Source organism: Podarcis vaucheri (assembly GCF_965113315.1).
Source record: "Podarcis vaucheri genome assembly, chromosome: 6".
Classification (NCBI taxonomy): Eukaryota; Metazoa; Chordata; class Lepidosauria; order Squamata; family Lacertidae; genus Podarcis; species Podarcis vaucheri.
In genome coordinates this window covers 17,931,277-17,937,276 of record NC_138764.1, presented here as the reverse complement: position 1 = coordinate 17,937,276, position 6,000 = coordinate 17,931,277, and the positions used below count along the sequence as shown (strand labels likewise).

At 45.4% G+C, this 6,000-nt stretch overlaps 1 protein-coding gene across 1 annotated transcript in view; it reads left to right on the top strand.

Annotated features, from left to right (window-relative positions):
* Positions 1–2,476: 2,476 nt before the first annotated feature.
* LOC309534691 (voltage-dependent R-type calcium channel subunit alpha-1E-like) overlaps positions 2,477–6,000 on the top strand; it is a gene marked incomplete at its 3' end in the record, with an annotated part of 186,644 nt that continues 183,120 nt past the window's right edge. Inside the window, exon 1 of the mRNA XM_082227001.1 lies at positions 2,477–2,734. The remainder of the gene's footprint in view (positions 2,735–6,000) is intronic.

Genomic DNA, 6,000 nt, shown 5'->3' with positions numbered 1-6,000 from the left:
TCCAACTTCAGATTGTGGGTTAAGGAATAAAAACTCTTCCATTGTTAACAAGCAGCCAAGATTAACCAGAATATAGAAAACTAGGTGTGCTTCCAGAGCAGTTGAGAAAAGCAAGATAAATATACCGCCCCCCCAAAAAACAGCAACCCTTAGCAGCATTAAAAATGTATTAATACATTGAAAAACCTGAGGAAATACAAACTTCTTTTCCTGGCACTGAAACAAAAGCAACGTTGATGCCAGGCAAATCTCTCTGGGGTGGGAATTCCATAAACAGGGTGCCATTAGTCAAAATGTTTTTGCTCTGGTCACCCCGCAAAGAGTGTTGGAAAGAAATCTCCAACCCAGAAGCCCAGTGCTAAGCAGTCATAGGGTTAGGGTTAGGGTTAGGATTTGGATTTTAACTTCTAGAGACCCTGGGGAGGGAGCTGAAGGACAGCATCAGACATTTTTGAACAAGGCATCTGCAAAAAGGGCAGTAATTTACAGCAGGAGTTGCCAGACAATGGGGGCTGTCTTGCGTGGACAGGCGGAGTCCCCAGATCCCGAGCGGTCCCCCCCCCCCCGTCATGTGGAATAACGACTCAAGACAACGTGCTATGGGATTAAGTTGGCCACAACTTTATTAAATTTCAAATGTGCGTAGACCTTGGCTCAGGCATTGGGCGTTCTCCCTCCCCAGTCCCCAGCCGGGGACCTAGGGAGCATCAGGGTTATCCAGTGTGTGGGGGTGGATGGGCCGGCTCTGGAGAACATATGTTCAAGCAGAGATAGCCGCCCCTGTTACGCCGCCGCTGCAGGGGAGAGCAATGACGACCTTTCGGCGTACGGTCAAAGCCTCCCTTCAGAAACCCCTTTAACGGGGAACCCTGGTATCGCCGCCGCAAAGAGGAAGATGGACTAAAGGATTCCGCCCAAGGCCTGATACCGCCAAAGTTGTGATGTTTTGCTACGGGAAAGGCGAAACCTGCCAATGCAGGGAAATTCCTTTCCGGCCCTTTAACAGCGACCTTATCGTAGCAGCGCCCGCATACCTGTGAAGAAAAGTTAACCTGCAAAACCTATGAAGAAAAGTTAACCTGCAAAGGAAGACATTAACTGAGGGTGGGTAGGGTGGGAGAAGCTCTGGAGCCAAGTGAGGATTCCCAGGTAAGATCCTCCCTCTATTGTGTGGGCAGGTAATCCCTCCCCCTACCTGGCCTGGTTTCCTTGGCAACGCTTCCCCCAGGTGGGATTGGACAACTGACTGAGGTAGGCGGGGACCTCCAGGTATCCCACCTGAGGGAAGGCAGAGCCAAGCCTATGCTGATGGGGCCGCTCCAGATCCAGGGCTGTGCGCGTCCACGCAAAGGGCGCCCCCCGTTTTAAGCGGGGAGCGGTCATTGGTAAATAGGAGAAGTTGGGACATATCATGCCTTCAACCCTTCCACCTTCTGAAGAACACAACTGCTCCGTGTTGCATTGAGTTCAAACTGGAATAGATCACGCCAGAGATCAGAATCCTGGTCCTGAAAATCAGATGGCCATGGGGAGGTAATATGATGTTCCTGCTTGCTTTATCACTCCAACTGCCTGCCTGAATCTTATTGTTAAGGAAGAAAGCTGCAAAATAATGCAATGGTCCCTTGTGGCTTCTGGGTTCATCTCAAGCTGCTGTTGCCACTGCTAATGACCCATAAAACTCTTTAAGTATCCTGGGGCTATCAGGTTGCTTCATTTTGATCAAATACTTAGTATATTTAGGAGCTTCCAAAATAAAATAAAAAAGATCCAGAGGAAATGAACATTGCTCTCAGAAAATGTCCATATAAATTTGTGGAAGCAACAAGTGTGTGCTCTCTCTGACAAACTGAGCCATAGATGTGTTACGGCTGGACACAACGTGAGCAACAAAGGGTTAGATTTAGTTGAAAGAGCGTTTGGTTAGCCACACTGTTTTGCATTTTAGCAATATCAGATTTTGCACAGCAGCTTATACCTGTGCATGCCCATTATGGAGAGCTCTCCCAGAGACAGCACTTTTTCTGCCTCCAACGTCCTTTTTGCAACTTGCAGCCAAATAACAGAGGCTCAACATGACCTCTCTTCTTTATTCTTGAGAAGTCTGGTGTGATATTGGATCGGTCCACGCTCCCCCTTGCTCCGTGTCAAATTCACCCACATTCTTAACAACTCAGCTGACCTAAATTGCCAGACACATGGCTGTTTACTACTCTAATTATGCAAAATAGCATGGCACTCCCGGCAAACCCTCAATTTCTCTCTGCACCTCCCCATCTCCTCTGTATGCTTTAGGTCTAGACATTTGTCTTACCATTTTTTATTCCTCTTGATTCCCTTGTTCTGCTTTGTTATTCCCCTGTCTGCCCCCTCTGGTATGTGTGCGAGTTCTCTCTCTCTCTCTCTCTCTCTCTCTCTCTCTCTCTCTCTCTCTCTCTCTCTCTTTTGCTTGTCAGAAATTTCTTTTCCACCGTGTGGGCAGGAGACAGATTTTTTACTGTCTCTATTTTCATTTCCTCCCCTCTCCTCCTTTCCTTTTTGCCCTTTCCCACCTCTCCTCCTTTCCCTTTTCCGCTCCTTCCCCAGTCCTCTTCTCATTATTTATTTCCCTCCACCTCTTCTCTTCCCCTCCGTCTCTCCTCCTTCCTTCAGTCTTATTTTATCTTTCTATTACAAATAATGTCTCTGGGATAATATCACAGCCTAGTTCCAGGAGCTATGCATGTTATTCAAGGTAAGAGCTTATTTTAGATCCTCTGTTTGCAATAATGGCTGTCTGGGGTAGATTGCTAGCTTACTTAAAAGTAGGTAATGCCTCTTTAATTTTTTCCCCTTGTTTGGCGTTCTGTGTTTTATACCTTGCAGAAGAAGGAATCCTAGAGTAGTAGCTAATCTCAGTGTAATGCTGCTGCTACCTGTTGGAAAGGAATGGCTGGCTGGCTTCCAGTTCCCTCAATTTCCCTTTGAGTGAACTGTGGCTACATTTTGCCTTTGATCTAAAGAATAGATTTTAATCATTGCAGAATTCCATCCCCAATCCTTTTGGCTTTCGTGCTATCATTTCTTTATGGCAATGCTAGGAACTTTGGAATTATGCATAGGTGCTTTCTACTAATATTGATTTAGAGGTACAGCAACCTGGTCAGAACGGGTTCTTTGCAATCCTTAGGAGTATTGCCTTCTGTTTTATACTGGCCATGTGTTTCTTGGGGCTTTACTTGACCCTGGCTTCTTTTAAAAGGCGGATTTTTCTTGTACTTTCACCCCCCACCCAAAGTTTGTAAGTGGAACTTTTAAAAGGAAGATGCTTTTGCTCTGGCTGGAGAAAGTTTTTATTAAGGTAGCCTTCCTACATTTGGAGGTTACTCATTCATTTAAGGTGGATCCTTTTAAGGTGAACTGCAGCTAAGAAATCCACCAGAGTCACAGGTGGATGGTTGGACGGTTAACCCTTTTCAGAACTTGCAGGATGTAAGGGAAATGGTTCCTTAATTGCTTGAATTCTTATGCCTTAGTTTTTCTCCCCACCCCACAATTAAGTTAGCATCATATTGGTTTGCATATTTCATCACACAGCAATTTAGTTGTTTAATTGCTGCCTCGTTAATGTTGGAGTTGTCATCATCTGCTCCCATTCACAATTTTTTTGGACCTCCATTCATTGGGGCTCCTGGAGAGGGCTTCTTAGCCAACTCATGTCACATTCCAGCCATGTGCTTTGTAAAAGTGTTCCCATCACACCATACATGAATCATTTCTCCTTTCGTTGGGTGAATCAGTTTTCTGAAAGCTTTTTTCTTGGTCTCATCCTCTTCTCAGTACAATTAGGGATAGATTTGAGAGCACCGTTCTTTGGGACAAATGTATAAAAAGCTTTGACTACTGCAATATTCTGTAGTCACAGTAGCACAGTCATGAAATGTTTTTCGTTAGAAAAAATTGACTCACTCTGGTCTTCCTCAGTAGCAGAAAATTCAAGAAGTTTATTCTGGTCCCCTGGCTAGTCATGCTGGTCTCACCAGTAACCTTGGAAGACTTGCAAAGTCCCTACAATTGACCCAATATCCAATTAATATTGGATATTGGCCCAATATAATTTAAATAAACTGGGATTGGCAAATTGGCTACCCATAATACATGGGGCAGTTTTTATCTGGCCCCTAGCAACTCCATCAAAATTTAATCAAGGAATGGTTGCAACCCCCCAAAAACACACACACACCACCAACAACAACAACAGTAGCAGGCAAACTTTTTAAAGGAACACAGATCTTGTATGTTTTAGTCTTGAATCTCTTCACTGATTTTTTTTTTAATCTAATGCTATGCCTGAACACATGTTCTTCATAATTGTGAATTCCAAATGGGCAGATGGCAGAATCTTTATTTTGGAGCCAGACCACTTCTGAGAAGTCAGTTTGCACAGCAAAATGGCAACTGATAGACCACAATCTATAATGCCAACCTTGTTCTAAAACCTTTTGACCTGTCTTTAACCCTTTGCAAAATCAAAGCATCAAGCGCTTTTGAGCAGGAGTGGGGAATCTTTGGGCCCCAACAAATTCGGGAAAATTCTTTTGAGAATGATGCACCCGGGCAGCTCCTTAAGGCCTTGCGGATAGGTAAAGGTAAAGGGACCCCTGACCATTAGGTCCAGTCGTGACCGACTCTGGGGTTGCACGCTCATCTCGCTTTATTGGCCGAGGGAGCTGGCGTACAGCTTCCGGGTCATGTGGCCAGCATGACTAAGCTGCTTCTGGCGAACCAGAGCTGCGCACAGAAACACCGTTTACCTTCCCGCCAGAGCGGTACCTATTAATCTACTTGCGCTTTGACGTGCTTTCGAACTGCTAGGTTGGCAGGAGCAGGGACCGAGCAATGGGAGCTCACCCCATCGCGGGATTCAAACCGTCGACCTTCTGATCGGCAAGCCCTAGGCTCTGTGGTTTAACTACTGCCACACAAAAGGTCCTGCTGATTTTCAGCAGGGCTGCTCAAGAGTAATAGTTGTGGCAGATTGTGGCAAATAGTTGGAATTGGCAAATTCCCCATCCTTCCTATTCCAGTAAGACAGCTAGTCCTTTAGAGGACCTCAGAGATGACCATAGACATTTGGGCGTCTAAGGTGGCCAGCCCAGCAGTGTCTGATGGCCATGGCTGATCAGAGGGAGCCCATAACTGAATGACAGGGAATCTCCTTTGCATGTGAAGCTCCAATCCTTGGCATTTTTGTTTTTTTAGAAAGACCTCTGGGTGCAAGGTTGGGACTCTACCTGAGAGCTACTCTGCCACACAGTGCAGATAATAACGGGCGAGAGATAACGAATGCCAAACCTTTTGGCATACAGATGTTGTTGGTTCCAGTTGCCCTTAGCACCGACCAACATGGCCAATGGTTAAGATGATGGAAGTTGTATGTAGTGCAGCAACACCTGGAGCGCCACAGGTTCCCCACTCATGGGATAGATCAGGGGTCAGCAAATTTTGTAGCAGGGGGCCGGTCCACTGTCCCTCAGACCTTGTGGGGGGCCAGACTATATTTTGAAAAAAAAAATATATGAACGAATTCCTATGCCCCACGAATAACCCAGAGATGCATTTGAAATAAAAGCACACATTCTACTCACGTAAAAACACGCTGATTTCCAGACTGTCCGCGGGCCAGATTTAGAAGGCGTTTGGGCCGGATCCAGCCCCCGGGCCTTAGTTTGCCTACCCATGGGATAGATAGTCAAATTCAGTAGCATCTTATGTACCGAAAGGTTTTCTACAGGACTGTTGCCAATAGCCGTTACATTTTCAGCTACCATGGCTGCTATTGCCCCCCAATCCTCAACAATTTGATTCCTAAACTAGATTCAGGTTAGACTTATGTTGAGCGTGCTTATTTGTGCAGTGCTTCACACACTCTTGAGGCACTCACTCATTAGGGAAGCTGAAGTTTTTTTTATAATATATTTATTAACTTTTCAAAGGTTATACAAAAAACAAAAAACAAAA